Source organism: Rattus rattus, chromosome 6 (genome assembly GCF_011064425.1).
Source record: "Rattus rattus isolate New Zealand chromosome 6, Rrattus_CSIRO_v1, whole genome shotgun sequence".
NCBI lineage: Eukaryota > Metazoa > Chordata > Mammalia > Rodentia > Muridae > Rattus > Rattus rattus.
The window spans coordinates 137,222,979-137,246,147 of record NC_046159.1 but is presented as its reverse complement, the minus strand read 5'-3'; the positions used below and the strand labels follow the sequence as shown (position 1 = coordinate 137,246,147).

Here is a 23,169-nt window from a genome sequence, read left to right as displayed (position 1 = left end):
CATTTTGGTTTGTGTGCGCATCTAGGTATGTGCACGTGTGCATGATTGCATGTGCACATGTGTTCACATGTGTGCGAAGGACAAAGATTGATGTTGACTGTTATCCCTTGGTCGTTTCCTTGTAGTTTGAGACAGGGCCTCTCACTAAACCCGGCGCTCACCAGTTCAGCTGTCCTAGCTGAGCAGTCCTCAGGGTTTACGTGTCTCTGCCTTGCCAGCACTGGAGTATGGATGTGCTGCAATGCCTGGCAAGTCCCCATACTTTCATAGATATCTCCATAGTCTCCTTTGTCTTGTTGGTTTGAAGAATATTTTCTTAATGCTTATGGAGCAGTCCCTGGTGTGGCCAGCCCTGCTGAACCGCACCATTGCTGTCTCATTCTGTGCTGAGCAGTTTCCAAAAGCTGCCCTTACTTACTTATGTTCCTTTTCCTCCAAACGTTGGCCACGGTGAAAACACTGCAAATATTTGGAAACATCCTCCCTTCCAAGCCAGTCCAGCTGAGCCTCCAACTCAGAGTTCCAGCCCCTTCCTGGGCGCTGAGCAGCTTTTACTTTTCAGTCTCTAGGCTCCCCCTACTGGTCTTTTCTATGCAATTTTTGCTGCTCTTTAGAAACTCACCATGGGTTCTGCTATCCTACAAAGCACGACCCAGAATCGTGACAACTCAATGCAGACTCTTGTTTTGATCTTAAGGAGGGATTATCATACCTTATTGCTACTTTTTTTTTTTAGTTAACTGTTCAAAGTTAGTATACAAAGCAATGGGCTTCATTAAGGCACACTCACAGGTACATGTGATGATATATTTTTTAAATCACTCCTGTCCTTTATATCCTGGGCTGGGGGTGGTTCCTTTATTTTCCCAAAGCTCACTCCCATCCTGCTTAAAGCAGTCTTCCTGATCCCACATCCAGCCTGCACGCCATTGCCACAGTGAACAGTCAAAGCATTACATCATTAACTGTGGCAGTCTACATAGGCTCTAAGGATGAAAGAAGAGAATTTTAACTGGGTAGACACACACACACACACACACACTCACACACACAAGACGTAGATAAGTGCACATGCAAACACACATTGTGTTTTGCTTGTCTAGCTCCTGTAAACTTTCTAATAATATCCATATGCTTTGCCGGTCTCCTGCAAAACAATGGGCGTTATTACTGTTTAGCAAGTGAGGGAGGAACGCCTCGGTGACGGAAAGCCTCTGGTTTCTTTTTAATTGGTCACCCTTGTTTATTAACATACTCTTGTCTGTGTATCAAGTTTTAATTATAGCTAAATAAAACAAGAGTCATGCCATTCAGACTGTATATACCATCCAGACTGTATACACCATCCAGACTGTATACACCATCCAGACTGTATATACCATCCAGACTGTATATACCATCCAGACTGTATATACCATCCAGACTGTATATACCATCCCGACTGTATATACCATCCAGACTGTATATACCATCCAGACTGTATGCCGTAGTGTTAGGTCCTGGAGGTAGACTTTGCTCTTTACTCCGTGTCAATGCAAACTGAGATCACACACCTCTTACAACTCTTACCTCTCCTAAGCATCCCATTGCATTTTGTACAGCCTTTCTCATTTCTTTGTTCTTACGAGTACCTCACACCATTGATTCTTTTCTTTTGCCTCAGCTTAAGTCTGTCTCCTCTAGTGAACAATGTGGTTTTTCATCTCTTATAGGAAATAGCCCAAACCACTCTTTCTCAGCAAGTGTAAACGTTCCCTATGCTGTCATGTGGACCCACCATCCTCTGGCCTTCAGGGTTCTTTCCATTGACGCCTGCCTTCTCTCTTTTCAGTCATTTTCCTGTGCAGTATCTGCTACTGACATACCATTCCTCATGCCAGCCACAGAAGAGCTTGTGAGCTCTTCTTTCCTGTGTTATCAAAACCTTACCAAATCAATGCATGCTTATTGCCTCAAAATTTCTGTGGGTTGGGAGTTTCCAGACTTGTACAAGATGTTTCCTCTGCTTTGTGATCTCACAGAGATGCAGTCTGGGAATCTGCTGGGGCTTGCAAGTTTAGCTAAGGTAACTGGATAAGGGTAGACATCCAAGTTCATGTGGTTGTTGGAAACCATTTCTTGTTGGCTATTGGAGTGTGACTGAGTAGGCTTTTTGCTGACTGTTGGCTTAGGTCAACCACAGCTTCTTGTCTCTAAACCTTTCCACCAAAGCTGTTTGCTTTAAAAAAAAACCCAGTAAGTGAGTGAGTCTTCTAGCCCACTGACTGGGAGTTATCAACTGACCCAACAATCGATATCTTAACTTTCTTGTATTCGTTTGGAATTCTGGGAACATTTCAGAGGATACATAAATGCTCCGGCCCCAAGAGGCAGGGTAGGTGGTTGTGGGTCATTAAAGGAGGTTGGTTGAGGTTTGTTAGTATCCATAGTCAAAGAAAAAAAAAGACAAAAGGAAATAAGTTAGATACAGAGATCTCTTTCGCCTCTATCCTTGTTTCTCTACTATCTAGCATTAGGGAATAAAATCAAGTGGTAAGGTAGAAAAAAGGAAGAAGCTACAAAGTAGCAGAGACCAGCTACACAGTTCCTCTATGTCCCTGTCAAGTCACTGATAAAATGGCTGAAGATGCATATATATATATATGTACATATATATATGCACACATACACACACTATACATACACACAGAGACACATTTTCACATATGTGTGTGTGTTAAAAGGGAAAGAATGACAAGGTTATTCCTCATGACTCCCTGGTCCCCTGGGAGCTAGGAAGTGCAGCTCTTAATACCCTTGCCTTTCTAGCCAAGTGGTCTGCTCTTCAACTGAACCATTTTCTAGCTCTGTAACCTTTACTGAGTTTCTCAGGGGCAGTAAGTTACATCTGTGAATAGCAAGTAATTATGCAATCTGCACTCAGAGCCTGGGCTGTCCCATAGCTCTGGGACACAAAACCTGCCTACAGAGAGCTAGTCCACCAGGAACTCTCTCACTCCAAAGATCACAGGCTCACAAGGTCACAGTCCCACAGGAAGGACAAGCTCCAGTCAGAGCCAGCAAGATCAACAAACATCAGAGATGACCAGATGAGGAAAGGCAAGCACAAGAACCTAAGCAACAGAAACCAAGACTACTTGGCATCATGAGAACCCAGTTCTCCCACCACAGAAAATACTAGAAAAGACTGGAAAAGCAAGAGTTGGATTTAACATCACATCTCATGATGATGATAGAAGACATTAAGAAGGACATAAATAACTCCCTTAAAGAAATACAGGACAACACAGGTAAACAAGTAGAAGCCCTGAAAGAGGAAACACAAAAATCCATTAAAGCATTACAAGAAAACACAACCAAACAGGTGAAGGAATTGAAAAAAGCCATACAGGATTTAAAAATGGAAATAGAAACAATAAAGAAAGCCCAAAGGAAAACAACCCTGGAAATAGGAAACCTAGGAAAGAGATAAAGAGTCATAGACAAAAGCATCACCAACAGCATACAAGAGATAGAAGAGAAAATCTCAGGGGCAGAAGATACCATAGAAAACATTGGCACAATAATCAAAGAAAATGAAAAAAGCAAAAAGTTCCTAACCCCAACCATCCAGGAAATCCAGGACATAATGAAAAGACCAAACCTAAGAATAATAGATATAGAAGAGAACGAAGATTCCCAACTCAAAGAGCCAGTAAATATCTGCAACAAAATTATAGAAAACTTCCTTAACCTAAAGAAGGGGATGCCAATAAACATACAAAAAGCCTGCAGAACTCCAAACAGATTGAACCAGACAAGAAATTCCTCCTGTTACATAATAGTCAGAACACCAAATACAAAAAACAAAGAATATTACAAGCAGTAAGTGAAAAAAGTCAACTAACATATAAAGGCAGACCTGTCAGAATTACACCAGACTTCTCACCAGAGACTATGGAAGCCAGAAGATCCTGAGCAGATGTCATAAAGACCCTAAGAGAACACAAATGCCAGCCCAGGCTACTATATCCAGCAAAACTCTCAATTAACATAGATGGAGAAACCAAGATATACCATGACAAAACTAAATTTACACAATATCTTTCCACAAATTTATCCCTACAAAGGATAATAGATGGAAAACTCCAACACAAGGAGAGAAACTACACTGTATAAAAAGCAAGAAAGCGATCTTCTTACAACCAACCCAAAAGAAAATAGCCACACAAACATAATTCCACCTCAAACAACAAAAGTAACAGTAAACAATCACTATTCCTTAATATCTCTTAACATCAACGGACTCGATTCCCCAATTTAAAAATCCATAGACTAACAGACTGGATATGTATACAGGACCCAGCATTTTGCTGCATACAGGAAATGTATCTCAGTGACAAAGACACTACCTAAGAGTAAACATTTTGCCAAGCAAATGGTCCCAAGAAAGAAGCTGGAGTAGCCATTCTAATATAAAATAAAATCGACTTTCAGCCAAATGTTCTCAAAAAAAGTTAAGGAAGGACACTTCATACTCATCAAAAGAAAAATCTGCCAAGATAAACTCTCAATTCTGAACATCTGTGCTCCAAATGCAAGGGCACCCATATTCATGAAAGAAACTTTACTAAATAAAGCTCAAATAACACATTGCACCTCACACAACAATAGTGGGAGACTTCAACACACTACTCTCATCAATGGACAGATCATGAGACAGAAACTAAATAGAGACACAGTGAAACTAACAGAAGTAATGAACCAAGTGGATTTAAGAGACATCTATAGAATATTTCATCCTAAAGAAAAAGAATATACCTTCTTCTCATCACCTTATGATAACTTCTCCAAAACTGACCATATAATTGGTCACAAAACAGGCCTCAATATATACAAGGAGATTGAAATAATCCCAGTCATCCTATCAGATCTCCATGGACTAGTCTTCAGTAACAAGAAAAAACAACAGGAAGCCCACATAAACATGGAAGTTGAACAATGCTCTTCTCAAGGACAACTTGATAAGGAAAGAAATAAAGAAATTAAAGATTTTATAGAATTTAATGGTAATGAAGGCACAATGTACCCAAATTTGTGGGATACAATGGAAGCAGTGCTAAGAGGAAAACACATAGCTCTGAGTGCCTCCAAACAGCAAACACTACTAGGTTGACAGCACACCTAAAAGGCCTAGAAAAAAAAGAAACAAATACACACAAGAGGAAGCGACAGCAAGAAATAATGAAACTCAAGGTTGAAATCAACCAAGTAGAAACAAAAAGAACTATACAAAAAATCAATAAAACCAGCCTGTAAATAAATCTAATGTATTCATTAATGTGCCAGTAGACACTTGGAGAACTGTTACTGTGGCCTCCCCTATCTGGAGTAAATAAATGTTTGTTCACATTCCTCCTCCAGAAAAATCACACAAGGGTCAGGAACCTCTGGAATCCTAACAGGGTGGTGGTAGAGTCAGGAAGATCAGGAGTTCAAGGATGGCTTCAGCTGTGTATCAAGTTTGAGGCTGGACTGGGCAACATGAGATTCAGACTCAATAAAATAACAGCAAAGGAAAGCAAAGTAGTCAGGAGGTTTTCTAATGTCTCCAACACCAAGAAATAATAAATGTTTGAGGGAGATATATGGATCAGTTACTAATTACGGATACATGGATTGAAATGTCCCTTGTACCCATAACTATGCAAAATTACTACGTGCCTATCACTTATAGCAGTTTCATTTCTTTGAGACGGAGTCTTCGTGTGTAGTCCTGACCTCTCTACAAAGTCTAGGCCAGCACTGAACTGATGGTCCTCCTGCCTCAGCTTGTCAAGTGCTAGAGTTGTAAGTGTCACCTGAAGTGACCAAGATAACCACATCTTGTCCAGATTCCATTTCGTCCCTGCCTAGGTGGTCCTCAGACTTCCATCCTCTAGTACTTACATCCACCTCTGCAATGGTTTGGGGCCTATCCATGACCCTCCCCACGGTACAGATATATTAACCAAAATAATTCATGTTTGTGCAGGCTAAAACACAAATCTAAAATAACTAGAGGAAGTGTAAAGAAAAATAATCATTCTGTTGTGTCTGGAAAATACTGCTAAGCTTTGCAAAACTTCAGATGCTGCAAGCTTCCTCCAGCCATCACCAGCACTGATGGGATTGTGTGTTTTGTCTGCTATTGGTCTGTCCATTACTAAAGGATTCTTATACTCTTACCCTACTTCATTAGTATAGTTACCAGTAACTATCTCTTATTTCACACCCTACAAACTTTATTGGAAAAATAATCTGTGGATCCCTTTAAGAACTCGATGGAACTTATTGCCCGGCTTTTCAAAAAAAAAAGGGGGGGGGTACAAGCATTGCATTAAAGGAAGACTTTAGGAGGAGAGCAAAAAAAATTCAAGAGTTACAAACCAATTTTTATTCATAAGAGATACAACTTCTTAAAGAGAAACACTTAATATAAAAAGTTAAAAGTATTACCGAAAATGAAAAAAGTAACTAGAAGAATAAACTTCCCAAAACATAAAAAAAAAAAAACAAAAAGCAAAACGTCAACCAAAACCCTAGAACCCTAACAGATAATATTGCTAAGCAGAATTCTCTCACTTCTCATTCAGCAGCATAGACCTACTGCCTGTTAATCTTCTTGGACACTTGGTGGCAAGGCAGTCGCCTCAGTTCTTTCTCAAGGGGTACTGTCCAGCCAGGAAAGGTATTAAGAGCTGAATCAGCCAGGCTAGCTCAATGACTGCATAAACTGAGAGTTTGAGTAAATGAACTAAGAGGAAGAATATTCATCCAAGGAATTTGTGGGTGTTCTGGAGGGTTTTAGCAGGGGTCTCCTGAAAAAGCAACTCAGTCTTCAGGGGGCTCTTTTCCTGGGATGTGTCCAGTTGCAGCTCTCTTGCAGTTTCTTAGAACTGGGAGAGGAAGGCATCTATTAAGACAGAGGTTTGGTGGTGACACACATGCCGGTTCAACTACTGTCTCAGCTGTATCGGACAGGCGACATTGATCTTTTAACTGAATCATTGCGGCTAACTCTTCAGGCATGTCAATCTCCAGCAAGGCTCACAGAAACCTGGGCAGACAGGCTCCTACTCGGCTGCTATCAGTGCAAACCAAGAACAGGGCAATTGGAGGAAAACTCACTGGGTTGCAGGAAGAAGGGAGAAGACCACATGCCACCCATTTTAAAGACAATGACAAACACTCCTATGACATTTGCACTTGGTTCTTATCCCCACTGGGTGCTTGCAACTGGGATGGCACATGACCCCTGCATGACCCCTTTCTCAGGACCCATAACTCACTCAAAAATCTGCATAGCATCCCACCTATCAGGAGGACATGCAGGAATGTGACATGTTATTCATCTGTCACCATTACTGTACTGCAGCTTCAAGCAGAGCAGCAAGGTGCACTGGCCAATTATTCAGTTTCTCACAAGACGCTAACTTCCCAGAACACATGTACATTGGCAGAGCAATGAACAACTACATTACATGAGGTAGTGGTCTGGTTGGGTGTAAATTAGAAAGGTGGAAGGAGAAAGCAAATTTTCATCAGATGGGCAAATGGTATCAGACATTGTTAATCTGCCTAAGCTTCTTGTCCCTACCTGATGTTGTTGGGTCTGAAGGGTGCTGGTCTTCTCCTGTCCGTCTTTATCATTCATGTTCAAGTGGAACAAGTATTTCTGTAGGACTGCACCATCTAGCTGTACCCCCTTGTTCTCCTGCTTCAGTTTGACCAACTTCTTCTTCATAAGAGTCTTCTCCAGGATGATCCGGCTGTGCAGGTTACTGGAAACACACTCTGCATAGTTAGATCCTGCAGTTTCTTCCACCCATTCCTTCTACCAAGTCCCACTAACGCCACCAGGACGCAGCTACCCATAAAGAGTCAATACAATACATGTCAATACACCCATCATAGCCGCACAAATAGCAATCAGCCAATTCAGGGAAAAATAAATCATTTCTCTAGCCCAAACACCAATAAGGGTCCATGTCCCTCCCAAAGAAAAATGGATTTGCACCTATCCTTTGCAGCCCAATGTGTTCGGGCAACATCGATAAGTAGGGGGCAAATAACCTCCAGGTTATGCCAGTAGGACCAAGGGGAGGTCATTCCATCCACGTCTGCCATCACACTCAACTCTGTAAAACCCTGACTGATCCCAGAGGCCCAGGGCTACACAATAGACCTCTCACGGTCTGAATCACTGTTCTGTCCTACTGAAGATGCCTTGAGAATGCTGGGACTGTAACAGTCTCTTACGTGACTGAAAACAGAATCCAAGGGCCCAAGTCACACTGATGGTTAAACAGCCAAGGGATGCAACCAGAGCTGCAGACTCTCCAATCCAGAACAGACAGACAGACAGACATGGCCATTGCACAAGTGGCGTCCTTTCTGACCAGTACTGACCGATAGAAGTTCATCTCCTTCTTGAGCTCCTGCAAGTTCTCAGTCATGTCAGGGTTCTCCGTCCTTAAGTTGTGTAGTAACGACATGACCTCCTTCTCCTTTTTCTTCAATTTTTCATAAAATGGGTTTGGCTTGAAGTAGGGCCTGGACACAGGAAGATAAATCTCAATGAACACGGGCTCTTAGGAATCCATGAACATAGGATGGGCACTGTACTACCCCAGCCCTGGAGGAAAACCTTCTGAATTCTACAGAATGGGATCTTCTTCAGCTTTGGAAACTTGTTATTCCGGGCCCAAGACACCAGAAGCTGGGAATCCAGATGGTGGTTGCCCTGGATCCCTTTGTTCACTCAGGAGGGCTGGATGGGCAGTCAAACAAGGTATGCTCTCAAGAGCCTAGGCCACAGCTCTTTGTCCACCAGAAACCTGGGATTTCATTTTTCCTGTTTTCACAACAGGAATTTACATCCTGGATAACTAACACCGTAGAGACAGACATTACACATAATGCTGGAGCTGAGAGCAGATTTGCCATAGCTTTATACTCTGCCCAAGGTATACAAGTGTACAGACAAATGTGACCACATAGGTAAAGAACTGTGCTGTTTAAAGTTGGGCTCCAAAACTCAGCATTTGCATCACCATGGAACTATTAAACAGGTCAAAACAGACCCGTAGATTCCAAGTGTGGAGGAATTTACAAACATATAAAAGGTGTACATAGGCATGTGCATATGTGCTCACAGAGACACACTGAATGGGACACACAAACAAGTCAACAGAGTGACAGAATCAGAAAGAGAGACAAATATGGGTACAGAGAGCACAGTGAGAATGAGAAGGAATACAGGCAACATTACTGTCTCACATTATAATGCACACAGACAAGAAGGAACAGGCCTGAGCCTCAGGCCTTCTAGCCAAGCATTGAGATGAACAGTTGGGACCAGGCCCCTCAGGCTGCTGCCAGGCTCTTCCAGCACTCAGTCCCCTGTCAGGCAAGTACAAAGACTCACAAACTCTCAGTGCCTAGAACCTCACAGAGCCACCACCTGTCAAGGGCTTTCCAAATGCACACTGGGACCCCACTCTTCACTGCCTCTACCCTGAATTCTTCGCTCAAACCACAAGTGCAGTTTTTCAAATGGAGGAAGCAGAAGAATGTATTTCCCTTCTCACTCCTGACCAAGCGGCAGGTTCTGCCACCCCCCTGAGAAGTATTTTGGAAAAATGACGTTGAGCACAGGGACATTCTGGAGGCACAGCTTACAAGATCCCACCAACTTAAAAGGATGAGGGTGACAGTGCAGGCCCGTGACTGACACCACAGGGTTTGGAGCAATGCATACCTCTTGTTCATGGATCCCTCTGTTATATAGATCAGGCGATCTCTCAGCTCATTTCTCTCCTGAGTAGCAAGCTGGAGCTCTCTAATAATCCTCTCCTCTTCCTTCTTGTACTGCTTCTGGCTTAGGACAGTTGCAGGGGTCGATGTCTGTCTGACACCCCCTGTAGGGAGAAGAACTCATGTGAACCTGCATCAGGAGAATTCATAGACTCTAGATAGGCCACACCGAGGCCCAAAGAGAAGCAGAACAGGCCTGGAACCGAGTGTGACCACAAAGTTTGGTTCAGGTTGGAGATGCCTGGGGATCTCAGCTGTCCCATCACTCTACAGAGACCAGGAGACATGAGCAGCCAGCTGTTTCCTCTCCTTCCCTACCCATGCTTACGAGGACCACAGAGATGGCTACTCCAGGATTATCATCAACTGCCCAGGGTGCAGGTTGGCTTCAGAGCCCTCATTCTGTGGTTTCAGAAGTCAGATGATAAATGCACTAAGTACTTGAGTGCTCACGGATGCTCAGATCTCCTGCCCTGTTACTCTAGGCCCATAACTTTGGATTAAAAAGCCATTCAGGGGGAGAACACGGTCAACAGACTTATCAATTTCCAGTACTGAAACACCAAACACCACAGAAGTACCAGTAGGATCCAGTCTGTGTCTTGCTCTACCACCTGTTCTAAGTTTAGCTACCGTAGAGGAATGCCTACCTCCCACATCTGCTGATAAAGACAGCTATGGTTGGCACTGCCAGGGAGAGGAGGTCAGAGGAGTTCTGAGAATGTAAGGTCATTTCCAAGAGCGGTACTCAGAATGTAAAGTTACTACTGTCAGATAGCCAATGATTTTAAAGAAGCAATGGGAGTCAAGTGCATTGATGTCCTGCCCTCAATTTGAATAAGCGGGACCCTCCATGACTCCTGATGGTCTCACTATATCCCATTTAACATCAGCAATGCACAGTAAAGGTAAAGGAGTTCATAGAATAACAGCTCTGTCCTTGCCATATCCTTCTTTTGGGGATGGAGAAAGTAATGTTCCAAAATCCTTGACTTTCAGGAATTGTGATGATCATAGAAATTCATTTGCTTTGCAGAGGCTCCAGTTCTCTGCCCCATTGCTAGAAAGGCCACCTCAAGCCCACCCCTGACAGGAAGCTCAACATACACTGCCCAGGACTTACTCCACATTCCCCACGACCACCTCCTTCCTCCTTCATTTCTCCATTGAAAGTCCACCTTCCTCTGCCCTCACTCTACTCTCTCCACTATCTACCGTCACTCTCTGCAGTCAGGCCAAGATGCCTGTGTATTTATCCTCTACACAGTGACTGAGAGGCCTTCCTACACTGCTTGTTACTACAACACTGGTGACATCACAGGAGATGCCAAGAACTCTCCAGGAGAAAATAGAATGTTCAAGAAGGAAGTGCTGATGTCATATGGAACAGACTTTGCCTCCCTGCTATGTTCTCCCTGTACTGACCAGAAACTGAGGGGCCCTTTCCAGGAGACTCTCCTGGGGCATAGCCACTGGGTACCTCCTGCTTTCAATGCCAGAGTTTGCTCTAGGCTTGAATGGAAACACCTAAGTAATTTCTATGTATCTAAATAAGAGATTTCTGTCCAAACCCTGCACAAAATGTTTTAACCCAATTCAAATGTTTGTCATTTAGCAATACTAACCATTAAAAACTACTGACAAATCACACCTGTTTGAATATGCAGCCACAAACTTCTCCTGTCTCATCATGTACAGGTGCAGGAAATCACATCCAGGAATAGCCTGCAGGGTAGGTTGCTATGTGGGTGAGTGTTAAGGGTACAATCATGAAGCCTTGTGCTTAGCATTTGACAGTTACCCCAAGATTCGTTAGGGAAGATAGTTGCACTCATCATGGTGCCGGCAACAGTCTGGAAATCTGTTGGCAGAAGAAACAAATATTGGAGCTACCAATGAAAACACCCTCAGGCTGAGTATGGGACTCTCTTCTCTGCAAATGTCACCAAATCAGGATTGCTTACACGCCTTTGTGAACTGTACCATGAGATTCCATCTGGAAAAAAAAAAACAGAGGTGGGGGTGCAGGCAGAAGGTGTAAGACAATGCTATAGGCATAACTCAGTTGACAGAGCAAGAGCCTAGCATCTTCTGTTCTGGTTAGGAGTCACCACAGAGATACCTTCATCATTCAATTGGGATGGTTTATTGAATGCATACACTAATACTGAGAGCTCATATTTGCGGGTGTAACCATGGCCCAAGCATCTTTTTCTCTTTCCTTTTTTCTTTCTTTTTTTGTCTACCTATAAAGCAAAAAACAGAAAAAAATGGAAAGAATGAAAAAGGAAAACCAGAAAAAGCACAAGTAGCTCATATGAAGTTGCAGGACTCCTGTCCAGTGGTCGGTTCTGATTAGGCCATTTTAGATATAACAGTGCATTGTGATCCTTAATTTGATGGGTTCTGCATAAAGCTTTGTGGAACGTTGTTAAGTTTAACAAGCATCATACAGAACACACAGAGCATAAGAGGATGTAATCACCATGACCTTGCTCTGGGTGAAGTTATATTTCTGTGTCAGTGATTGGCAGGCATATCATGGCAACAATCTGAAATAGCTGGCGAATATGGAACAAAATGGCTAGGTATAGTTAGGGGGTACATATATCAACATTAGGACTCACAGTCCTTGGAGGCCACTCTTGTAAGCCTGGCTATTGGAAAGTGGAAGCAGGATTATCTGATCTCAAAACTAGCCTGGCAAGCCAGGTAGAGGGCAACATGGGATATTTGAAACCCTGTCTAAAAACAAAACTGATACATAGCCTACATCCAAGGCCTCACCTACCAATTCTTGACTTCTTGCCATTCTCTCCCTACCAGTCTTTCATTCTGGAATGATAGAAAACAACTGGAAATGATCTTTCTATCCTAAGACCTTGATCTGTCTTTCCTTCGCTCTGCATTAAGAACAATGAAAGTGGGGACCAGCATCTGAACCACTGAGTAATATCCACTCAGCATATCTAGCATGATACTGTGCCTATGACAATTCCAAGCTTCCCTGAGTGTTGCCGCCCCAGCAAGAAGTATCAAGTACTGAGGTGAAACCCCAGGGATCCTTTCAATGGGTAGACAGAAGCCATGAGAGAAGCTCTACTTCTTTGTCCTTAGGTTAAATGAAGCTGACACAATGTGAACCTGGTTGTCCATTTATCCATACATCTTTCTTGCACTCCCATGTTTCTGAGTTTAGTAAAGGGCAGAATTCATGCTCCACCATTCGAGATGATAAATTTCCCCATGGGCCAAATTCTAATTTTTTATTGAATTAGAAGTAGTCAATCAACTGCTGCCCTCAGTAATAAGGTCCATGTATCAATAATAAGTAACCAGACTGTATTTGTGCATACAAGTAATTGACAGGAAAATACTGCATAACTGAGGAGTGGGAAACCAGCACTCTGTCCTGGTCTTTCTTTGCCTAGAAGTGGCTTGCAGGCAGGTGGGGGCATATTTTGAGTTCCTCTGCAGGGACACAGTGAGGTTGAATGGGCACTGAGCAGGTGCACAGCACTGCTGAGGCCCCTCATTTCAGGTAAGGGACACATTATCTCTTCCCCATCTTAACAGCTCCTGTTGAAGCCATGGACCTTTTCTAAGAATGGGAAGGCCATTCACACATCCTTTCTAATGACACGAATTCCCTCCTGATGAGTCTTGCCCTCCTGGCCTAACCGTAGTAAAATTGTTACATGCCAGCCAGCTATTTCATATTGTTGCTGTTATATGCCTCCACATCATGGATTGAAAATCGAAACCATGACTCAGAGCAGGGTGATGTGACGACATATCCTGTTACGTTCTGTATGTGATGAGGTTGGTTAATCTTATGAATTTCCACAACTATATGCTTCACATAGGACACATAAAATTCAAGGTAAATATGAACTATTATGTCTTAAGTGGCTTTGAATCTGGGACCTCGTAGTGCAGCATTTCCAGCACTTGTGGATGAGCGCTTGTGGGTTTTGCACTGAGCTGGCCCTAAGAAATGTCCAGTACACAGTTTTGAGCTGTTGCACTGGTTGATCAATCTTGGGGTTTGCATTCAATAAACCATCCCCATTTAACTGAATCGGTGTTTGTGTGGTACACCTCTCACTATCTGATTATCTCTGGGGTTTGTTGATCTTGCTGTCTCTGACAGTAGCTTGAGCCTCCTATAAGTCTGTGTGTCAGCACTCCTGAGAGACCAGCTCTCTCCTGAGGGGATCCAGGCATAGAGAGCTGTGGCACAAGGTTAGCTCCAGTTGGAGGCAGAAACTGGAAGGATCCTGTCTCAGACTGCTCCTCATCTCCCATGTCCTGAGGGCTCCAGGTGGGCTTAGGAGCAGAAGTGGTGGTCTCACCTGTCCTCTGAGGTGTGTCAGCACTCCTGGGAGACCAACTCTCTCCCAGCAAGATTTGGGCACAGAGCACTTGGCACAGGGTCAGTTCCGGGCACAGACGGAAACCAGAAGGATCCTGTCCCAGAATGCTGTGTCTTGAGGGCTCCAGTCGGGTTTCTCCTGGGCCAGGAATGTGAGCAGAAATGGTGGTTTCACCTGTGCTCTGAGGTGTTTCAGCACTCCTGGGAGACCAGCTTTCTCCCCGAGGTATCTGGACACAGAGAGCTGTGGCACAGGGTCATTTCTGGACACAGACAGAAAGTAGAGGGATCAACTCTTGACTATTAAGACCATCTTCCTTATTCAGGTGCTCAGTCCTCTCCAGTAGACCTAAAATTCACAACCAGAGATGGATCCACACAAGGCCTTTTGTAACCCTTGACTTCCAATTCACTAGTTAGCCCAAATTTACACAATAGCATTCCACAAATCCAGCCCTTCAAAGGATAATAGATGCAAAACTCCAACACAAGGAGGGAAACTACACCCTAGAAAAATCTATCTCTGAAAGTAACCAATTAGAATGGCTAAGATGAAGAACTCAGATGACAGCAGATGCTGGTGAGGATGTGGAGAAAGAGGAACACTCCTCCGCTGTTGGTGGGATTGCAGACTGGTACAACCATTCTGGAAATCAGTCTGGAGGTTCCTCAGAAAATTGGACATTGAACTACCTGAGGACCCAGCTATATCTCTCCTGGACATATACCCAAAAGATGCCCCAACATACAACAAGGACACATGCTCCACTATGTTCATAACAGCCTTATTTATAATAGCCAGAAGCTGGAAAGAACCCAGATGCCCTTCAACAGAGGAATGGATACAGAAGATGTGGGTACATTACACAATGGAATATTACTCAGCTATCAAAAACAATGACTTTATGAAATTCATAGGCAAATGGATGGAACTGGAAAATATCATCCTGAGTGAGGTAACCCAATCACAGAAAAAACACACATGGTATGCACTCACTGATAATTGGATATTAGCCTAAAAGTTTGGAATACCTAAGAAAGAAATCACAGGTCATATGAAGCCAAGAAGAAGGAAGATCAAAATGGGGATGCATCAGTCCTTCTTAGAAGGGAGAACAAAATACTCGTGGGAGGAAATACAGGGACAAAGAGTGGAGCAAGGACTGAAGAAAAGGTCATCCAGAGACTGCCCCTCCTGGGGATCTATCACATATGCAGCCACCAAACCCAGTCACTGTTGGCTGATGCCAAGAAGTGCTTGCTGGCCGTGGCCAGATATGGGTGTCTCCTAAGGGGGGGGGGATACATAATATACCCAAGAAAATAAAACTAAAAATAAACAAGTAATTATGCTAATGCGTGGCTATAGTTAATATACCCTGCACAAGTTGCAGTGTGTCTCCTTTCTGCTCAATTCTGAAAGAGGACCAATTTCATTTGCATTTTGCATAAAACTTTAATTAACTAGTTTTTCACAGAATGAACTTTGTCAAGTTTAGAGTAGTTTTATAGGAAACGGTGGCCTCATCTATTGGAAAGGGACAGTCTTAGTGACAGTGTCCTGCATTCCACATGGCGCTGACACTCAGGAGCCAGATAGTCAATGCTCTTGTGGAAAGGTTTGCACAGACAGCAAACCTTCTTTCCTGTAGCCCTGTACACAATCTTCTACTTCAGTCCCCTTGCTGTCTGGTTCTTAGAAAGAACCCCGAGCACTCATTTCTGTTCTTTAGGAGTCCAGAGTTAAACAGTATGGGAAAGATACACCTTGAATACAGGAAGCACATTCTTTACTTTGAGGAAGACTAAGTCCAGTCACCGGCTCTCCCTGATACCAGTTGGTCGCTCATAAGGATCTTTTTAAGTCTGTACAGTTATTCAACAGGTACTAAGTGCCTACTTTATGCTGTAGACTTTGATAAGTAAAAGAAATACGGAAGTAAAAAACAAACTTAAAAAAGGAATCACTGAGTGCAAAGTAAACAACTACTAAAATTTAACCAGTGACTGAAACTGTGGCGCTCAGCTGTGTAGGACAGGAAGCCTGTCCTAGCACGCAGGTCGTGGGACTTGACCCAAGAATGAGGTTTCAACACAGAACTGAAAAATTAATTAGCAGCTAATTACATGGAGAGGGCACAGATGTCCAGGCTTCAGAACTGCATGTGGGAAAGTTGTGGTTAGGGGGAGAACAAGCCAGATGCAGGCACTGAAGGATCAGTGGGAGAGCATGAAGGGAAAGTAATGTGTAAACAATTACATAAGGGGAAAGGGGGTTATGCAGGCCCCCGGCCAGCAGCATAAGTGTGTCAGGCGAGATGAGGTTTGGCCACATAAGAAGCTTTGAATCATGGAAGAACTTTCCTCACAGAATAACAGCTGATCAAGTCCGATTTCAAAAGACCAGTTAGGAATACAGATATATAACTTGAAATAAGGTAAGGAGGATAGCACACAGGTTCCTGGGAGATGCTGTGCTTAGCAAGTAAATGTGTGCCCAAGAGAAGGAAAAAATGGATGGATTTAAGACAATACAGGGAAATTAAAATCAGAGAGTATAATGGAAATAACATTAAAGTGGTTGAGATGTTTATAAAAATAGCAAGCAAGGGAGTTAAAAATGGTTTAGAGACTCCTGTCCCATCTTACGTATTTATTTATTTATTTATTTATTTATTTATTTATTTATTTATTTACTTTTACACTCCGGACTTTATTCCTCTCCCAGTCCACCAACTGTTCCACATCCCATACCTCCTCCCCTTCCCTCATCCCCAGCTACACTAGGATGTCCCCACCCCAACCTCTACCTGTCCAGACCTCTACACTTCCGGGGGCCTCCAGTCTCTTGAGGGTTAGGTGCATCTTCTCTGACTGAACCCAGACCTGGGAGTCCTCTGCTGTATATGTGTTGGAGACCTTATCTCAGCTGGTGTATGCTGCCTGGTTGGTGATCCAGTGTCTGAGAGATGTCGGGGATCCAGGTTAATTGAGACTGCTGGTCCTCCTACAGGGTTACCCTCCTCCTCAACTTCTCCAGCTTCTCCCTAATTCAACAGAGAGGTCCACAGCTTCTGTTCACTGGTGGGTCCACATATCTGCATCTGACTCTTTCAGCTGCTTGTGGGGTCTTTTGGAGGGCAGTCATGATAGGTCCCTTTTTCTGAATGCCCTATAACCTCAGTGATGGTGTTGATTGTGCTGTCTCTCCCCTTGATCTGGAACCCACTTTGGGCCTGTCACTGGACCTTTTTTTTCCTGAGGCTCTTCTCCATTTCCATTCCTGCATTTCTTTCAGACAGGAAAAATTATGAGTCAGAGTTTTTGACTGTGGGATAGCAACCCATCCCTCACTTGATAGCCTGTCTTTCTGCTGGAGATGTGTTCAACAAGTTCCCTCTCCCCACTGTAGGTCATTTCACTAGTGTCCATCTGACTGTGTCCTGAGAGTCTCTCGCTTCCCAGATGTCTGGTACATTCTAGAGGGTCCTCCCAACCTCCTTCCTCCCAAGGTCACCAGTTTCCATTCTTCCTGCTGGCCCTCAGGGCTTCAGTCCTTTTCCTTCACCCAGTACCAGATCATGTTCCCCTCTCCCCACTCCCATCCCCTCTTCCTCCCCTCTCCCTCCCTCCCAAGTAGGACTGAGGCTTCCTCACTTGTTGACCTTTTTGAGTTCTATGCACTGTACTGTGGGTATTCTGTACTTTTTTTCTGGCTAATATCCACTTATTAGTGAGAAGATACCAGCTTATCCTTTTGGGTCTGCATTACCTCATTCAGGATGATATTTCCTAGTTCCATCCATTTGCCTGCAAAACTCAGGATATCCTTGTTCTTAATAGCTGAGTAGTAGTTCATTGTATAAATGAACCATATTTTCTGTACCCATTCTGCTGCCGTGGGACATCTGGGTTGTTTCCAGCTTCAGGCTATCACAAATAAGGCCGCCATGAACATAGTGGAACACATGCCCCTGTGGCATGGTGGGACATCTTTTGGGTATATTTTCAAGAGTGGTATTTCTGGGTCTCCAAATTGATTTTCAGAGTGGTTGTACCAGTTTGCAATCCCACCAGCAATGGAGGGTGTTCCTCTTTCTCCACATCCTCAACAACATGTGCTGTCACCTGAGGTTTTGATCTTAGCCATTCTGACTGGTGTGAGGTGGAATCTCATGGCTGTTTTGATTTGTATTTCTCTGATTTTTTTAGGTGCTTCTCAGCCATTCAGGATGCTTCTGTTGTGAATTCTCAGTTTAGTTTTATACCCCATTTTTTGATTGGGTTGTTTGGTTTTTTTGATGGCTAGCTTCTTGAGTTCTTTATATATTTTGGATATTAGTATTCTATTAGATGTGGAGTTAGTTAAGACTTTTTCCCAATCTGTAGGTTGCTGATTTGTCTTATTGACTATGTCCTTTGCCTTACAGAAGCTTTCCAGTTTCATGAGGTCCCATTTATCAATTCTTGATCTTAGAGCGTGAGCCACTGGAGTTCTGTTTAGAAAATTTCCCTCTGTGTCAATGAATTCAAGGCTCTTTCCCACTTTCTTTTCTGTTAGATTCACTGTATCTGGTTTTATGTTGAGGTCCTTGATCCACTTGGACTTGAACTTTGTGCTTGGTGACAAATATGGGTCTATTTTCATTTTTCTACAGAGACAGCCAGTCGGACCAGCACCATCTATTGAAGCTGCTTTCTGTTTTCCACCTGTATATGTATTCGCTCTGCTCTGGGGGAGTCCCAGTCACCTGTTCCTTACTGTGTGTGGAGGGTAGAACCAAATATGTTCCCTGCTAGCATGTTGTCCTGAAAGCAACCTACCCTGTGGCACCTCTCTAGGGCTCCCACAGTGTTGATGGGTTCAGGGTTGCAATTTCCGCCTCCACTAAGACAATAAATCCCTCAATCAGCTTTTCTGTCTGGGTTTCTTAGATCTCTGTTGTAGCATCATGGCCTCTCTCCTTGGTTTAATATTTTCCTTTCTAAAAACTCATTTCAAGTAATTTTTCTTGTTCATATCTCTCCAAAAAAAAAAAAAAAAAAAAAAACAACAAACACCACACCAGAAATCCCTTAAGCATTCCCATAGTAGAAAGTAAAGTAAAATAAAAATCAATGAAAGGAAGTAAGGTGTAATATTAAGTTTGATCTTACCCACCAGGATTTTGAACCTAAGTCCTACTTCCTCTTCAGGGGATGTGAGCGGAGTGACTGGGAGGTTGTGAAAACAAACACCCAGATGCAAGATGAAGCTTTTCTCCTTAATATTCTCAAAAGAACTGAAAGAGAATCAAAAAGGGGCTAGCATTTTAAGATAGTAAGTACCGTGTCACGTTCAGTGTGCCAACGAAGGCAGTTTGTAGCTGGGGTTTCACATCTTCCATTGTGGGAAGGCTGCTATAGGCCACATTGTATCATCCTCCATTAGCATTGGAAGCAGAAGGTGGGGGTTAGACTCAGGAAGTCTCTCAACGGCTAAGAGTGCTTACTGATCAGACATGAGGGCCTGAGTTCCAATGCCAAGAATCCACATAAAACAGGCATGAACATGCATGCCGGCACTGAGAGTAAAGACTAAATGCAGGCCTTTGGCAAGTGAGGACTGAGCATAGGCACACTGGTACTTCCGCAGCTTGTCATGAAGACCTTGTGTGGACCAGGTAAGAGCTCCTTACTCAGCCTTCTCCTGTGGCCACCTTACTCATCTCCCAGTTACTGTTTATCAGAGAAGGTCAGCACCCAGTGTGTCCCTATTATTGCATTTGGGGTGTCTTAGTTACTGATTTATTATTGTGAAGAGACACCATGAACAAGGCAACTCGTGTAAAAGAATTTAATGGGGTGGGGGATTGGTGTCTTGCTTACAGTTTTAAAGGGTTAGTCCATGATTATCATCGTATGAAGCAGAAAGGCATGATGCTGGATCAGTAGCCGAGAGCTTTATATCTGAATCGCAAGTAGCAAGGGGGGGAGAGAGAGAGAGAGCGCGAGAGAGAGACAGAGAGAGACAGAGAGAGACAGAGACAGAGACAGACAGAGACAGAGACAGACAGAGAGACACAGAGAGAGAAAGAGAGACAGACAGACACAGAGGCGGATAGACAGAGTGGGCTTGGGCTGGGCTTTTGACAGAGTTCCTCCAATGACACGCACCTTCTCCATCAAGGCCACATCTCCTAATCTTTCCCAATGAAATCAACTGAGGACCAAGCTTTCAAACATAGGAGCCCATGAAAGTCATTCTTGTCAAAGGACTACAGGTAGCATACTAATTACTTGTTTTGTTGTTATGACAAAAAAACTTGTTAAGTTGTTATGGTATGACATAAACAACTTAAGGAAGAGAATATTAACCATGGCGTGCCGAGCCTGATGTGGCCGGTCACACTGCAGTCACAGTCAGAGAGCAGAGAGCTATGGGTCCGGGACTCACTTTCTCCTTCTTATGCAACTAGGTCTCCAGCCATGGGGGTGTTGTCTTCCCACCTCACATAACCTAATGATGAGGCAGTGCCTCACAGGCGTGCTCAGAAAATTTGTCTCCAGGTGATTCTAGAGTCGGCCAAGTGGAAAATAGAAGCCAACACAAACAGGCGGGAAGGCATAATTCAGGTGGTAGGGGGCGCTGTGTGTGATTCAAAGTTAAAGAGGTGGAATACAGCTAATGATGAGGGAGACATTTTCCCACTGTGTCCTGTTGCCCACAACAGTGTAAACAGACATGGTTGTTTTAACCTGATTTTTAATAGACTATGACTGCTTAAGATAAAGATAAATAGAAAATGGCTCTCTTAGATTCTTTTATCACTCTGACAAAAATACCTATCAGAGCAACTTAAGCAAAGAAAGACTTCTGTTTGCTGGCTGTTTTAGACGTGGTTGAGACTGGCAGCAGGGACAGTGTCACCTGTAGGGGAGGAAGGGAGAGGCTAATCACATCTCCGTGGCTAAGGTGGCTTAGCAGGGGGCAGAGACAGATTACAGCTGAATGCCAGGCTCCATGGCCCGAGGTTCCCACAACCTTACGCTATAGCACCACCAGCTGGAGGCCGAGGCTGTAGGGAAGTTCTAGATTCAAACCGAAACAATAACTATTTGATTTAAGCCTGTAGTCTACATTCCCAGAGACTTCCCTCAGAAATGTGCATTCAGTACCAGGCTTCTGCTACTTGTGTTTTTCTCCTTAGCTTAGCCCATCTTGTAACTGTTTTTTCCTACCCCTCACCCCACCATGTGCTCTCAAGATTTCCTTCTCACCACACTCCTGGAGGCCAGCAGATTCCTGAGCCTTCTCATCTTCATCTTCTCCACCCACAGTACACTCCGTGTGCAGTTCTGGGCAACACGAGGTGTTCCGAATCTCCACCTGACCGTTATTGTAGATGGAGAGTACACTGTCCAGACAAGCATTTTGAAAGATCAGCTTTCTGTGGCTTTTCTCACTCCTCACTGTCTTGTCCAGGGTGTGGTGTGTGATGGCCCTATAGTCTTGCTGAGTCAGGATGCCCCACTGAGGAACCAGTGGGACCAACAAAGCAGTGTTACTTTAGAGATATTTGATAATTTAGATGAAAATGAGTTATTCAGTTCTCTAATTGGTGAAGTTCACAGGTACACTAGCTTACGGTCATCAGTTCATAAGTCCCACTATGTGCTGTAGGTTCACAGGTACACTAGCTTACAGTCATCAATCCATAAGTCCCACTATGTGCTGTAGGTTCATAGCTACACTAGCTTACAGTCATCAGTTCATAAGTCCCACTATGTGCTATAGGTTCACAGCTACACTAGCTTACAGTCCATAGTTCCACTATGGTCATGCTCATAAAGCCTGAAAACATGAAGCAAGTACCCAGCATTTCTATCTCCTTCCATTAGTTCGTGCCTGTATGAGCCAGTTTTATCCATATCCCTTAGGCCAGAAGCACCCTCTGCTATAGTTTCTGTTATGGACTTCTAGGTCATCTCAAGCTAATGAGGACTCTGGCAGTCCTTGTTCTCCTGAAGCCCTGGGTATTCTTGGTAGAGAAGCCCATGAGCTCCATGTTAGCAGATCCAAGTCTCATGCAACCACAAGACTGCAAAAACATGAGGATTCTTGTAATCGTTTATAATTTTGGAGAACAAGTAAATATTGTAAGAAAATGCTAGTTCTTGAACTTTGAGCTCCAGTTATTTTCTTCTCTTATTTCTACAGAGGTTCTTATGCCTGACAGTAGAAGATGGCATGCATGAGCAAGATTTGTGCTGTAGTGTCTGGGCCTATCCCAAAAAAGAAACTCTAGGATTATTGTCTATAATCATCAACGTCAGAAGCACAGACCTCACTGATAAGGATGGGCTCACTTCTTATTTGTCTTAAGTGATACCAAACATTCCAGTGAATCACAGAGACACAGTTCTGGTGTATGTGGGAGCATTAATGTAATGAGCATTTTGTAGCTTGTATTTGACATTTGCTTTCAATTACCACATATATGCTGAGGAGTTCCAAGTATTTCTTCCTGTCTGGAATTCTTCCCCATGACCCATCTCTGATTCCATTGCCCTGTACACAACCTCTCCCTTGACCTGAAGGCACTCCTAACATTTAACAGGCTTAAAGCTAAATCCATTGCCCTCCAGCCTAAACTTCTTTTATCTCTTACATTCTTGATTTATGCCCTTAGCTTCTTAGACTAGGAATTGGCTTTTAACCAGCTAGATAAACATTTTTGCATCATGACTCACTATAGCACAGCACACATAATTATAATTTGAACATATGCTCCAAAAAAGCAGTGTTGTGCTTTACTGTTGATTGCTCTCTGATACAAACCATATATCTTTTAAAATAATGACTGGCGTATATCTCCTATTAATTTATTGGTTTACCCCACTATCTGACCAAGTGTTAAGTTCATCCTAGAATATAGTTGAGGAACTTGCACTCTGCCTTAAGAGACTATTTCAGT

The 23,169-nt window shown here is 43.4% G+C and overlaps 1 protein-coding gene and 1 pseudogene across 4 annotated transcripts in view; one reads left to right on the top strand and one right to left on the bottom strand.

Annotated features, from left to right (window-relative positions):
* Positions 1 to 23,169, top strand: part of Cdk14 (cyclin dependent kinase 14) — a 475,778-nt gene that overhangs the window by 390,255 nt on the left and 62,354 nt on the right. The gene's annotated exons all lie outside the window — the stretch shown is intronic.
* On the bottom strand, positions 6,776 to 22,035 carry LOC116903641 (annotated as a pseudogene).